Here is a 12,649-nt window from a genome sequence, read left to right as displayed (position 1 = left end):
CATCTTTCATCATCACTTCAGTAATGATTCTCATTATCATACCACCATTAAGGTCTCTCCTACTGCATCATATCTGGCTGACCTCTTTCCAGATAAAAAACAAACAAACAAACAAAAGACAAGAAACCCTCAGGACCTCAGGATAACATGAAGATTGGAGGAAAGGCTGGGTTTTTGTGGTGTTGAGACATGTGAGGTCGGGGGGTGGGCGGAAGATGGAAAGGTAGTGGAGGTGAGAGTGCATAGTTTGGAAGCCAACAGAAGAGCCTAGTGGTTCTGCTAAACAGCACTATTTCTGAAAAACTGTGGCTACCTATTGTACTTGGTTACATACTGTATCATGTCTTTTACATTATTTTACATGTTACAAGCTTTGTCCAAGTAGGTAATGACTGCTTTGCTTTTAAAGTGGGCTGTGTTGGCCACTCACAATGATAGGAATGGTCACCCTGAAGCAGTCCCCTTATCTAGCATCAGCAATGACAGCCAGGAATGTGTTGTAGCTGTTATAGACCTATTACATTGTTTTCGTGGCCCTGCTACAAGGCTGCTATGGGTTTTTGTTTTGCCAACTGGTTTCCTGCTTGTGCATATGCTAAAGAAAACCAATAATCCATTGAGCCAATGTTCCGTTAAGTTCAGTAAATCTGTATATGTGGCACTGGCGTTGGTGAAAAATCTAGGATAAAGGTCAAACTGCATACATGAATGGCATATGTTGCCTTTCAGTCTGCCACCACAGTAAAGAGCAGAGCTAAGTTGTCTGTTTCCTTGAACTGGCCTGTGATCTCTGCAAAGTCTTACGTCAACGAGGCTGAGGATATTTTAAACACCACAAAACCTCACACCTCTCAGAGAAAACCTTGGACTTGGAAATGATTCTAGCTCTGTCTGGTTCATCTCTGTCTTATTGTGCTAGCTTACCCTCGGTTTTTACTCTTTCTTTCCTAATAATGTATTTTACTGTAATCATAAAATCTAGCCAAACTTTTTTTTGTTGTTGAAACCAGCTCCAGCTTATTTCTGCTCTCTTTTCCTTCCTCCATCCCTTCACTCTTCTAGGCTTCTGACCCCTGCTATGTGTATGAAACTGGACTGATCCTGGTCAGGAATTTGCCCTGTATCACTTGAGTTGAGGCCCGTAGCTGTACATCACATGATCAGTATGTGGGAACAGCCATAATGAAGATGGATGGGCTGGAGAGAGAGCTGACAGTGGGAGTCACATTCCTAAGGCTAGTAGTCCTCCAGTTACAGTGAGTACACACACATACATCCACACTTCACTGTACCATGCTACTCCAAACCCTGCCCCTAACATAACCTTAAATAATCCTAAATCTCTGTGTGAACCTCAAAATGAAGTCACAAAGTCACAGAAGTCATACACGTCTTACAATTTTCCCCAAACCTTTCACTTTCCACATACACAAAGCTGACAGTAGTTAGTCATATATATATAGTGCATACAGTATATGAATGTGTTGTTTTTCAAATGTTGCTGTTGAAAACTAAAAGATTTTATCATTGTCTGCTACATAATTCTACAATATATTTGTGCAATGCCAACGTTACTGTAAGAGTCTTTATATCGTCTGGTAATGCAAAATAGATGCTAATCAGCAGTGCCCTGATGTGGTGGAGGCTTTCAAACTATGCAGAGCACAATTTAACCACCAGCTTTCAACAAGTACCAGATGCTGAAGCCCATGTTGTAGAAAGGCTGATACACACTTCCTTAAGGAGACCACACACTTGCACAGTCACAACTCAGATCTTTTCACTTTCAAGAATTATAACAGGAAGTCAAGCGAAAATGAATGGGAAAGTTTACTCTGTATTAAGGTTCCTTGTTTTGGTGAAGCAAGAATTCAAACAGCCACAAAAATGATGGACCGGCATCTCAGTGACCTCACAGGATCTAGCACCGACTCAACTAGACACACAAAACAACAAATATTGACTCTTCCAGATCCTGTGTCTTTCCTTGGTATTGGCCTAGAAGAGCAAACAGCTGGACTGCTACAACACTGCCTTTCATCCCGACAATCCCTCCTCTTATCCCCACCTCCAGACCTCCGTCTGCTCCTGCAGCTACACCTACAGCACTGCTTTCTCCATGTGGGGGGTCCTCAACACTTCAAAGTACCCCGTGTGGGAACTCCAGTGGGGTGACAAGCAGCCACAGCCCAGATGAGCAGGATCACACTTGTCAATGCCAAGAAAACACATGTTGGCGACTGGTGTGAGTGACTTCTCATTGTGCAAGGGGAAACATATCATATATCTCCCTTTTCATTCTTCTTTGTGTTGTTTACATGTCATTTATTATTGCTGTTAGGAAATGCTATAATGCATTCTTCCAGTGTAATGTTCGTCCTCCGTGTTCACACTTAAAAACTCTTTAGCATGCTTCGCTAAGTAAAGTTTTTTTTTTTTTTGCCAGTAGAAGTCTTGATTTCAGCTTTGGAAACCTTCACACTAGTAGTCTTTCTTTATATCTGAAGAAAAATAAAAATAAAGTTCAAATGACAAAACTGCTTAAATCATTGTTAAAGGAATCATTTAGACATTTTGGTAAATATGCTTATTCATTTTCTTTCTGAGAGTTCATGAAACTACAACCAGGAGAAAGTTAGCTTAGCTTTGCATAAAACTGGAAGCAGGACAAGCAATAGTTCATCATGTAGAGCCCCATAACACCACATGTCATTTTTATACTTGATTTTTTTGTACTTATCAAACAAAACAGATACAACCTATTACTTATTGAGATAATGAGGTGAACTGCAGCAGTTAGAAAGAAAGTCTAGCAGTTTCCCCTGCTTCCTCTATGATAAGTAAAGCTAACTGGCTCCTGGATGTAGCCTTATACTTAACCAGAGAATCATGAGAAAGGCATCCCACCTCAAAACAAAACACAGACACAAGGTCCACACATTGGATTAGGCTATCAGCTATTTGAATGAATGAATGAATGAATGAATTTATTTATTTTGGTCTGTATAACTATGCAAACATGACAAAAGCTCTACTTTCAAAATTGTTTTCATAAGACATAATAATAAATTTGAATTATAATAATAAAAGATAACAAAGAAAGCATAATATTTAATTACAGTAACCACCTTTTATGAGGAGATGCAACACAGCTGACCAACTGATGCTTGGAGCTCAAACTGATGTGCAGAAAAACTACCACGGTACCAAAACCATGTAGTCTTGTATGTGTTTGTGTTGGTGCATGCAAACACATGTGATGGGATTTGTATATAGGCCTATTAGCAATTCAAAGCCTGAAAAATGATTCATCATCTCTTTAGATCTTCCCACTTGCCACTACATTATGTTTTGTTCTGTGTTCTCAGACTAAACGCACTCGCCCTCTTGCTTTTATTGGTTTGTACAAAACTCCTGGGTGGGCCACGGATATCAGAGGCCTGTAATAGGCCTCAATCAGAGAATCTGCATGTCTTACACCAGTGAAGGTTTGACACTAGACAGTGTGTCACAGAGAGTCACTGGCAGGAACTAGATTTGTTTGTGTTGAAAGTAGGAAATGACTTCAGTTTCCCATAAAAAGGGTAAGAGTGGCATTTTAGGGATTTGTTTTATTAGGATGCAGAACATGTTTTGTTTTTGTTTTATTGCAAAACAGAGTGACAATTTCAAGAATGAATCTGCCTTTTATGTGGTTTCAGACCGTGTCCTTCTTTTCCCTTTTCTCTCTCTTGTTTTTGTTGTATTTTTCAGCTCACACACTTACATTAGACATCTGCCTCTCCTGTGTGTAAGTAAAATAACAGCAGAAAGGATCAGAGAGGGGTGGATGAAAGGTGGAAGGAATGCTGATGGGCAGGCAGGTTAGGAGGATGGTCCAAGTATCCTGGTATCTGTTGTCCAAACCTCTAATGATCACAGTGCACAACAGAAAAGCAGTGCATGCAGCAGGCTGGCTGCTAGCTGGACATCCTGCTCGACCATTTGGCCCAAGTACATCAGCTTTACTAGAGTTTCACACTCATACACACACAGTGGAAACACAAAAACACACACTTGCAATTCTACATGTATGTGCACAAACACAAACATACTTAAACACATACAACCTAGATGCCTTGTGGTGTGTTTTGTGGTCAGGCTTAAGTGAAGTGAAGCATACAGCACTCTGCTATTTGATCTGAGTATAAATTATAGATTGGCCTAGTGGGTTGGAATGATACTAAAAGTGAGAGCATGGTTGAAGAAAATCATGCTATATTAAATCCTTTGGCTTTGATGATCAGATTCCCCACAGCTATCTTCACCTGTTCTGCAGACAGTGAGCTAACATTATGGATAAACATTTACTCTTAGCTGACAGAGATCGAAGCATGTTTGTAATGGGAGATGTCCAGTATCCAGATGGAACAAATTTTTCAGTCTCACCTGCACCTATTGTAATGGTCATGTGTTTAGACTGAAATGTTGCTTTGGAAAAAACATTTGCACTTGATGGGGGGAGCCACCCCTTTTAGATTTAATACCACTTCTGGCATTTTTTAATCAGTATCAAAGCAGTGGGTTATACTTAAGATGCCTGTTTCAGTGACCTTATGATCACAATATGTCATGGTAAACAAAACAACCTGTTATGAGAAATACTCCATAATAAAATACAAAACGGTCCATCCAACTGTACAAAACAACTTACAAAAAACACATATAATATAGTGTTAAATGCCTCCTAATATCACCCACCTCCCCACTCCTCACACCCCAGAAACTGCCAGAGCTAACTTTAATACAGCTAAGAGCTCCAAAATCTTTATAAAAATAAACTAGTAAAACAGATGTTATACTGTATGTGCATCGCTACCAGAGATATCTATAAGTCACAGCTGCCAGCCAAAAAACTAGTCTGACATGTAACCGCCTATAACATGGCTAAATGTGTCATCTTTCCTTTTTTTTTGTATGGATTGAACAAACGAGACATATGATTTTTATGTTAACCTGGCTGGCTGTGGCCTTATATTTAAATATCATACTTTTGATTTAAGCTGATATGCCATACATTTGAAAAACTTGCTATATGTTTGCAGTACACATTACTCTGTAATGCTGGTATTAGCTAATGATGGGTACCCCTGGGTTGTCACAGAGTAGCCATGATGTACATGTGGCTGAGAGCGGAAACTACAGAACTCCACTGTCTCCCCTCTCAGCAGTCAGCAGTTAGAGTGAGAAATGACCTCACCTCATCCAAGTCACAGCTGCCCTCAAGGTTTGAACAGGAAATAAGGAGAACACTGTTCCTGCCCCTTGAACCCATTACAACATTCCCAAACAGAAAACACTGACACTACAGTAAAGTGTGGACTTAAGAGGTTAAAAAAGAGGTTAAAAATAAAGGCCCGTCTGTAAATGTAAACACATAATACTTGCAAATTGAGATAAAAAAATTTGTTCAAGATGCTGTTGTGAATTTTCAGTCTGTGAATTCCAGCCGCTGTTTGAATTCCTCCGAGAGGGAATGTTTTATGCCTCTTTGAAAATACAAAAGACAGTGTGCACATCTGAAAGCCATTAGCTCCTAAAACTGTTAGCAAGCAGTATGCGGATTCTTTTCGCTCTCTTGGAATCCCGCTACAGTTCTCTCTTAGCCTCTTTTCATTTCTCATGTCTTTCTTTAACAGGAGGTGCAACCTCTGTCTGTTACAGTAACAAGAGTTGTGGAATATTGAAACTCTCATAGAGAAAGTCTCACCCCATGACCCAATAAAACCAAACTCTTATAAATTTCAGCAGTATCATACACATAACCTCTCACCATCCCTCTCTCCACTGTATGTTTTAACAGTTATGGCCAAATGAGCTGTGCAGACTTAGAATGTGCTCCATCACTGGGGAGCAATATCACATCTATACTCATCTTTACCTCCTCTGGTTCCCACAGAGCAAAAAGGGGACATGTCTCCTCCTTGTCATTCTATGCAGCCTAACCTCACGTAAATGGAACAGTGTGTTTGTGTGCTGCTCTATGAGATCACATATTCTCATCCCTTCAAAACACTGCCATTCTTTGTCTCTGTTCATGTTATACTTTGAAGTTCTACATTCCTCTCCCACTGCATCACCAGGACAGCACAGCTGCACAAGGTCTGGTCTTTAGAGAACTATAAGAAAAGGAGTGATCACGTAAGGTGAGACAACACATGTCTGTCTTGTAGCAAAATGAAGGAAAGAAAGATGGAAGAGGAGACAGGAGTGGGAAGAAGGAACAAGGAAGATTGAAACAGGAAGCAGAGGAAAAACAGGAGATGGGGATTAAGGGTGATGGTGGAAAATCTATCTATCTATCTATCTATTTGTGCTTGCATGTATTTGTTTGTCATTTACGTGTGTGCGCTGCAGTGATCATGTTCACCAAGAGAAAAACCAGCAGACCACAGAATTCCCAGCTGGGATCATCTTGAGACCCATCCCCACTTTACCCTGACCCCACAGGCTCCAACCACAAACTCCACAACCATGATGACACTAGGAAACCAACCTCTAGTCCCTCGGTCCCACCTTACCACACTCACAACCTCCTTGCTCCCATGACCTTAAGGCTGCGTTCTGTCAAAGCATACTACACGGTCAAAAGACAGTGAGTGAATACATTCAGTGTGGAAAATGAGAACTTTGACAGTCAGTTATGCAACAACAGGATTTCTGAGTTTCTTCTATTTGAGAGCTTTGAAGTTCCAGCTAGTCTCATTACTGCCTCATTTGACTCGCAAAGAATAAAAAAACATTGCCCCCGTTTAGTCTCTATTTCCTTCTTTCGCCCTGCAGATTCTAACAACCATTACCTCAAGTTTCAAACCTGTTTCCTTTTCATATTATACACTTTCAACACATCATTACATCTAATATTTCTCATCTTGTGGTAAATACAAATCTCAAAGGTGCACATGGAGTAGTGACAGTTGATTTCTCACTTTCAAGTAAAACAATGAGCTAACAATGAGCTAACAATGAGCTAGCTGAGGCATCAGTTTATTGGTGGGTATCCAGCTTCACCACCTGTGTTAAGCTTTGCTTTCCAAATGTCTATATAAAATATTTAGCTTCAGGCATGAGGCAAGGCATTTTAGAGTAACAAAAAAAAAAAATAGATTTATATATTTTTAATATCTTTTCTAGAGGAGTCAACCTTGTGATCAAATGGCTTTTTTGTGTTCATCTGAACCCCTTCTTATGACCAAAATGTATTGATTATATGCCTGTGTGAACCTTTATATAAAATGAATAACAATCTTCAGCAGTGTCATGTTTTACAGGGTTGTGCTTGTGACCAGTTTAATGATATAATACAGTATATATACATGTGTACATAACAACTGGGAAAAAAGGATCCTCTATTGTAACATAGACTCCTTTGGTCCAGTGCTGCCTCTCATGACCCACATATGCACTGGTTCACCCCTATGGGCAGCAGTACAATATGACTAATTCTGGCCATGAATCTCTCCCTGGTGAGAAGCTGTCATGGAAGTGATTTGGCTCAGTGATGTCTCTCCTGGCTGGGCTGAAGGCAGTCTGAAAGCCCCCATCAGGCTCCGGTGGTCTCTCCTGGTTCTTTCCTTGAGCGCTGGGAGGGATCAGGCACCGCTTCAGGAATTCAGCTTATACAGAAGTGTAGCATGTAAAAAAGTAGAGATCATTTTAGTCTGCACACACTCACACACAGAGACATCCTCCTGTCAGAGAGTGATACTGGTAATCAAGGATGACATATATAGAATGTGAGTTAGGGGTTCATTAGGCTAGGTGGACTTTATGCATGCGTGCATGTAAATATAAAAGCCTGTAACTACATTTATGTGAGGGCAATCCAATCTTTGTCTGGTTTATGTACTTGGTTGTCATCTCAGATAGCATGTCAGCTACATGAGGGCCCCAAAGCTCAGCACAGCAGTGACATCCAGATCCTCATAATCCTACTCCTACTGTGCCAGGCATATGTAATATAAATGCAGTCTGGTGCATGTAAACCAAAAAGCTTGCTTTTGTCAGCATGAGCCCATGTAGTCACCATAACACTCACCACTAATCTCACTCGGATCATTTTTCTTTCTTAGAATAACAAAATAAACCTAAAAATACAGCTTCATAATTTGAAAGCACATGATCATGTTGCATGTTTACAATCTTGAATAAGTCTAAAGCCAAAACTCTACATATGAATCCAACACACAAACAAAAACGTCTTCTCTTCTATTTTAATGACCTAATGACCACCATTGGAAAAAATCTGTGACATCATAGGTGCACACTACTTTTGGGTCATTTAGGCAGCCTGCTTCTCAAACATATATATTTACCTTAAATCGAGGTATGGAGAGTCTCTGTGTGTGTGCATACAAATGTTAGGTGCTGGAAAGAAAGAGATGAGAGACAAGTGAGAGACAGGAAGAGAGAGAGCACAGGCGGGGGGGCAGTGAATGTATTTCCCCAGCTCTGAAGGCACTACACATAAATGGTGTTTTCACTGTCGCCAGATCACTGCTGTCCAAAATGTGGTTCTGTTTAGATGGGAGTTGGAGGGACTTCTAGAGGGAAGAAAGATGGAGAAAGGGCACACACACACACGCACACACACACACACACACACGCACACATATTTGTTTTCATTCTTTGTGGGGACTTACATTCATTTCCTGGAGATTTACTATAACCACTACTTGACGAACCCTAACCTAAACCTAAACTTAAACCAAGTTATCACCCTAAAATTCAGTGATTTGATGGTTGAGATCACTGACTCTAAAAACAATGTACAGAAGTGAAGCCACTGCCACACAATGGCCCAGTGGTGGCTGGTTGCAAGTCCCACCTCATCCACGTTAGTGGATGGAACATGAGCCAAATTAAAACTCAAAGTGCAAATCAAAAACATTTTTCCCAGATGTCACTTCTATGGTTTGTGGTAGATATTAGCACACTGATGTGTGTACAAGTGATACTTTTTTTCTGGTAAGTTTGTTTTTAATAAGCTATTTGCTGATATAAAAAGAAGTGTATTTTGGTTAATTTGACAGTTTTGACTGGTGGCCCAATGCTGACACTCCACTTCTGGTCACTACTGCACAGAATTTGGTTGCAAAAAAGCAAGATGGCAGCCGCCATATTCATGATATTTTGGCTTCTCTTTTGCATAGTGGAGGGAAGTGGTGATGCTGTGCCCATTGTACTGTATACTGTATACGTATGCCAGTGGTCAAGACCAGCAATTGGTTTCCACAAGTGTGAACTTGTACATGTTTTAGTCCCCATAGTGTGAGCAATGCCAGGTGTGTATACACATACACACACATAAATGAAATCCAGATTCCTTAAGGTCTAATTTTTTTGTTCCTATTTATCCCCGTGTGAATAGGAGACAGTTAGACTCCCTAAGAGCTTCTGCAGAACATCATAAATCAGTCTGCAATACAACAAACCTACTGAATGTTCTACAGTGCGCTGTATCTTCCCAGCCAGAATGAACTGCCATGTTCTATAGGATGAAGTAAGAGAGGGTACAAATGCACAGTGTTTTGATGTTTGTGTTTTGAAGTGTACATGTCTGGGTCTACATCCAAGGGAGAACGCACCAACACTAAAATCTGATTTATGTGAAATTTGCTGGATAGTTTTACAGTTGTTTAAATCATGTGTTGGAAACAAAGACACTGATTTATCAATAAACACAATATGGAAATGCTCATGTTTTCAAGTAAAATTGAAATACCTCTCCTGATGATTAACAGTGGTTTTGCATCATCTCTTCTCAGGAAATTCTAGTTCCCCACACACGGTTTGGTAACTTTAGACCATGCCAAGTCCTGCAGAGACAAACAGCTTTGTGCACATGGTTATAATTACCAACTTTGTTAATCTTTGTTTTGAAAACTGACTGAAAACATTACAACAAAACACCTCAGTCTTGTTTTGGCTCATGCTGGGGGATACTGAGAGTATTTCCAGGTAAACTTTAAATCTACATAAAGCCCTACTGTGTAAAAAGCATTTATAACCCATTGAAACCTGTGAGTGTGTGTGAACAGACAGAGCAGACCATTCAAGTGTTTCTGTCCCTTGCAAACATTGACTCTACATGTTGTCTCCAAAGACATTTCCAGTGACAAACAAGGTTTCTCCCCTTTCACAAATAATGATTCTCCACTGGGCGCTCATCACTGACTGAAAAACCACTTGAACATTGAAAAGCTTATTCCTTTCATTGGTAGAATCATTAGGTTTTAGTTTAGATAGTTCTTCAAGTCAATTGACTAAAGCAAGGGCTGGGTCACACATGACTAAAGTAATTTTCACACATGAACTCCAGACTATATCTGTAGAATCAGACCCCCAAGTTGTCCAGAGCAACTTGGGGTTCGATGTGTTGCCCAGGGACACTTTGACATATGGACTGGAGAAGCTGGGGATTAAACCATCAACTCTCTGGTTAGGAGATGACCTGCACTACCTCTGGAACCACAGCAGCCCCAAATATATGAAGATTTAAAATATTGTTTTCACCCATCTTGTGAAAGCACAGCAAGTTTTTAAGGCTTTTCATGGAGTCATTTAGAGAAAATGCATTATTCTCACAATATCCTCTGTAGGATCACAAACAGTAGCATCAAAACGACTTTGGCAATAAATTGATAGATTCACCTCTCGCTCCTCCTCTGTAGAGCTACACTGAACCATTTTTGTTGAGAGCGGTGAACGCCATACAGTAGGTACCAACATAGAGATGTGCTCAGCTGTTGTCGCCACTATACCACCCAGATGGCCACTCTCTCAACGTCAGCTTCCTATAAGCACTTGTGCAACAAAGCACAAGGATGTGTCAGTCACAAGCACCGGTGGATTGAGTCAGTAAACAGCAGGACTATTTAAATAGCATGGGTAAATATGACACACTAAGTAACATGCTCCTTATCCTTTGCTTAATTTATAAACTGACTGTGGCCAGTGGGTAAAGTGTGCAAAGTGACACCAGAGGTTGTGAAATTAGTCTTTACCCCTAATTCCTGCTTAAATGTGGTAACTTCTCACAGTCTATCATGTTTTATTTATTTTTTAGCTCTAATCACAAACAATCACATCCTTTTCACCTTTCATATCCCTACTGATAAGTCATTGTTGGCTCATTTTCCACAGATTGATGTTAAAACAAATTCTGCTTAGTAATCATCCAAGGCATTTACCATGGTGCGAGTCTTGTCTCATCACTCAGGTAGTCTGAAGGATTGTTTTGTGCAGAGTGATGGCCAGGTTAGCCACAGTGTGAAGGCTTAGCTGCTTGGCCCCTGTTATAACAACTCTTGAAATCTTGAGGAATGTGGGTTTGTCCTTCAGTCCGTTCCTACCCCCTCTCTGTGTCTGCCTTTGCCTGTATCCCCTCCCCTATTCCAAACAGGGCAATTCCCTAACTTTTCCCTTTTCTTACAAGGCTATAGTTCAATTTTCCATTCTGGGGCACATATCCTGTCTCATATTCCGACTCTGGGCTCCTCGACGCCAAGGCACCCCAACTGTTGCAAGGTATCGTGTGCATTATCGATCTCTTGACCACAGTACAATGTAGTTGTCAATTGCTTTGATAGTGACTTTTGTTTCAGAAGCCCATTGTTTCACCGGGCATTATCGCTTTATGCATGCATACCAAATAAGTGTGGTGTCAAATCACAAAATTAAAATGCAGAAAGGTGGGTAAAAAGTTTAACACTGGTTCCTTAGCGACTGCAGCGCGGAAGTGGCATTTTTAGCCGGCTTTTTTGGAAATCCGAGTGGAAAAAAAAATCCAGCTTTCATCCAGAGTTCAGTCACGTTTTACAGTTTGATTGGTGAACGTGTTGGACTTTTCATACTTTGGGGTACATTTTCCTGGTGAGTTGAGATGAGTTTGAAAGGAAGCGCACTACACCAGGGATTAACCTATGTTTCAGCGCTGTAGGACCATATGTTGGATGTTTCTCCATTCATAAAGGTGCTGCAGTATTGTGGAACAACCATGTTTGCAACAAAGTGCTAAAATCGCTGTTTTATACTTTGCAAGCGTAGGAGATGGAGCCTTATATCTTCGGGTATAAACACGAAGTGAGGTTTACGTGGTTCTCAATAATGAATTTACAGTAAACTGAATATTGAGCTTTATGGTTTTGCATCTGGCATTAGTCCTAATGTTCCTCTGGGAATTTCAAATTGTGTCTGATATGTTTACTTCTAAAATAAGTCTGCAATAAATATCTGGTCATATAGAGTTGGATTTAGTGACTAGATGATTAATAGATAACGGATGCTTAATGTGGTTTACTTTGACAGCGCGGCTGAAGAAATGCGCAACAGAGCTTTCACTCCGGGTAATTGATCTGGCATTTCTTTTGTTCAGCATTGATCCCACCTCCACTTGCAGCTGAAAGCACAGCACCATTTTTTTTAAATCTCGTGTTTTAGTGGAAAATGTGCTTTTTACAACCTGTCCTTTTTAGTAAAATAGGTGCATGTAACAATACTATACAACAGCAGATGACAGGAGAAAAAACAAGGCACTTAGTTGAGCCAGACATAATTAGACCTACACACAGAGAGGAAAAATGTGATTTATGGAATGATATGGAGGATT

General features: G+C 40.3%; 1 protein-coding gene across 1 annotated transcript in view; it reads left to right on the top strand.

Moving 5' to 3' along the window:
• Positions 1-11,480: 11,480 nt before the first annotated feature.
• Positions 11,481-12,649, top strand: part of fbn2b (fibrillin 2b) — a 62,975-nt gene continuing 61,806 nt past the window's right edge. Inside the window, exon 1 of the mRNA XM_020613073.1 lies at positions 11,481-11,568. The gene's annotated coding sequence lies outside the window, so the exon portion shown is untranslated. The remainder of the gene's footprint in view (positions 11,569-12,649) is intronic.

Source organism: Monopterus albus, unplaced genomic scaffold (assembly GCF_001952655.1).
Source record: "Monopterus albus unplaced genomic scaffold, M_albus_1.0 scaffold129.1, whole genome shotgun sequence".
Classification (NCBI taxonomy): Eukaryota; Metazoa; Chordata; class Actinopteri; order Synbranchiformes; family Synbranchidae; genus Monopterus; species Monopterus albus.
Note: the sequence above shows the minus strand (reverse complement) of the source record. Positions and strands in the feature narration are given on the sequence as shown.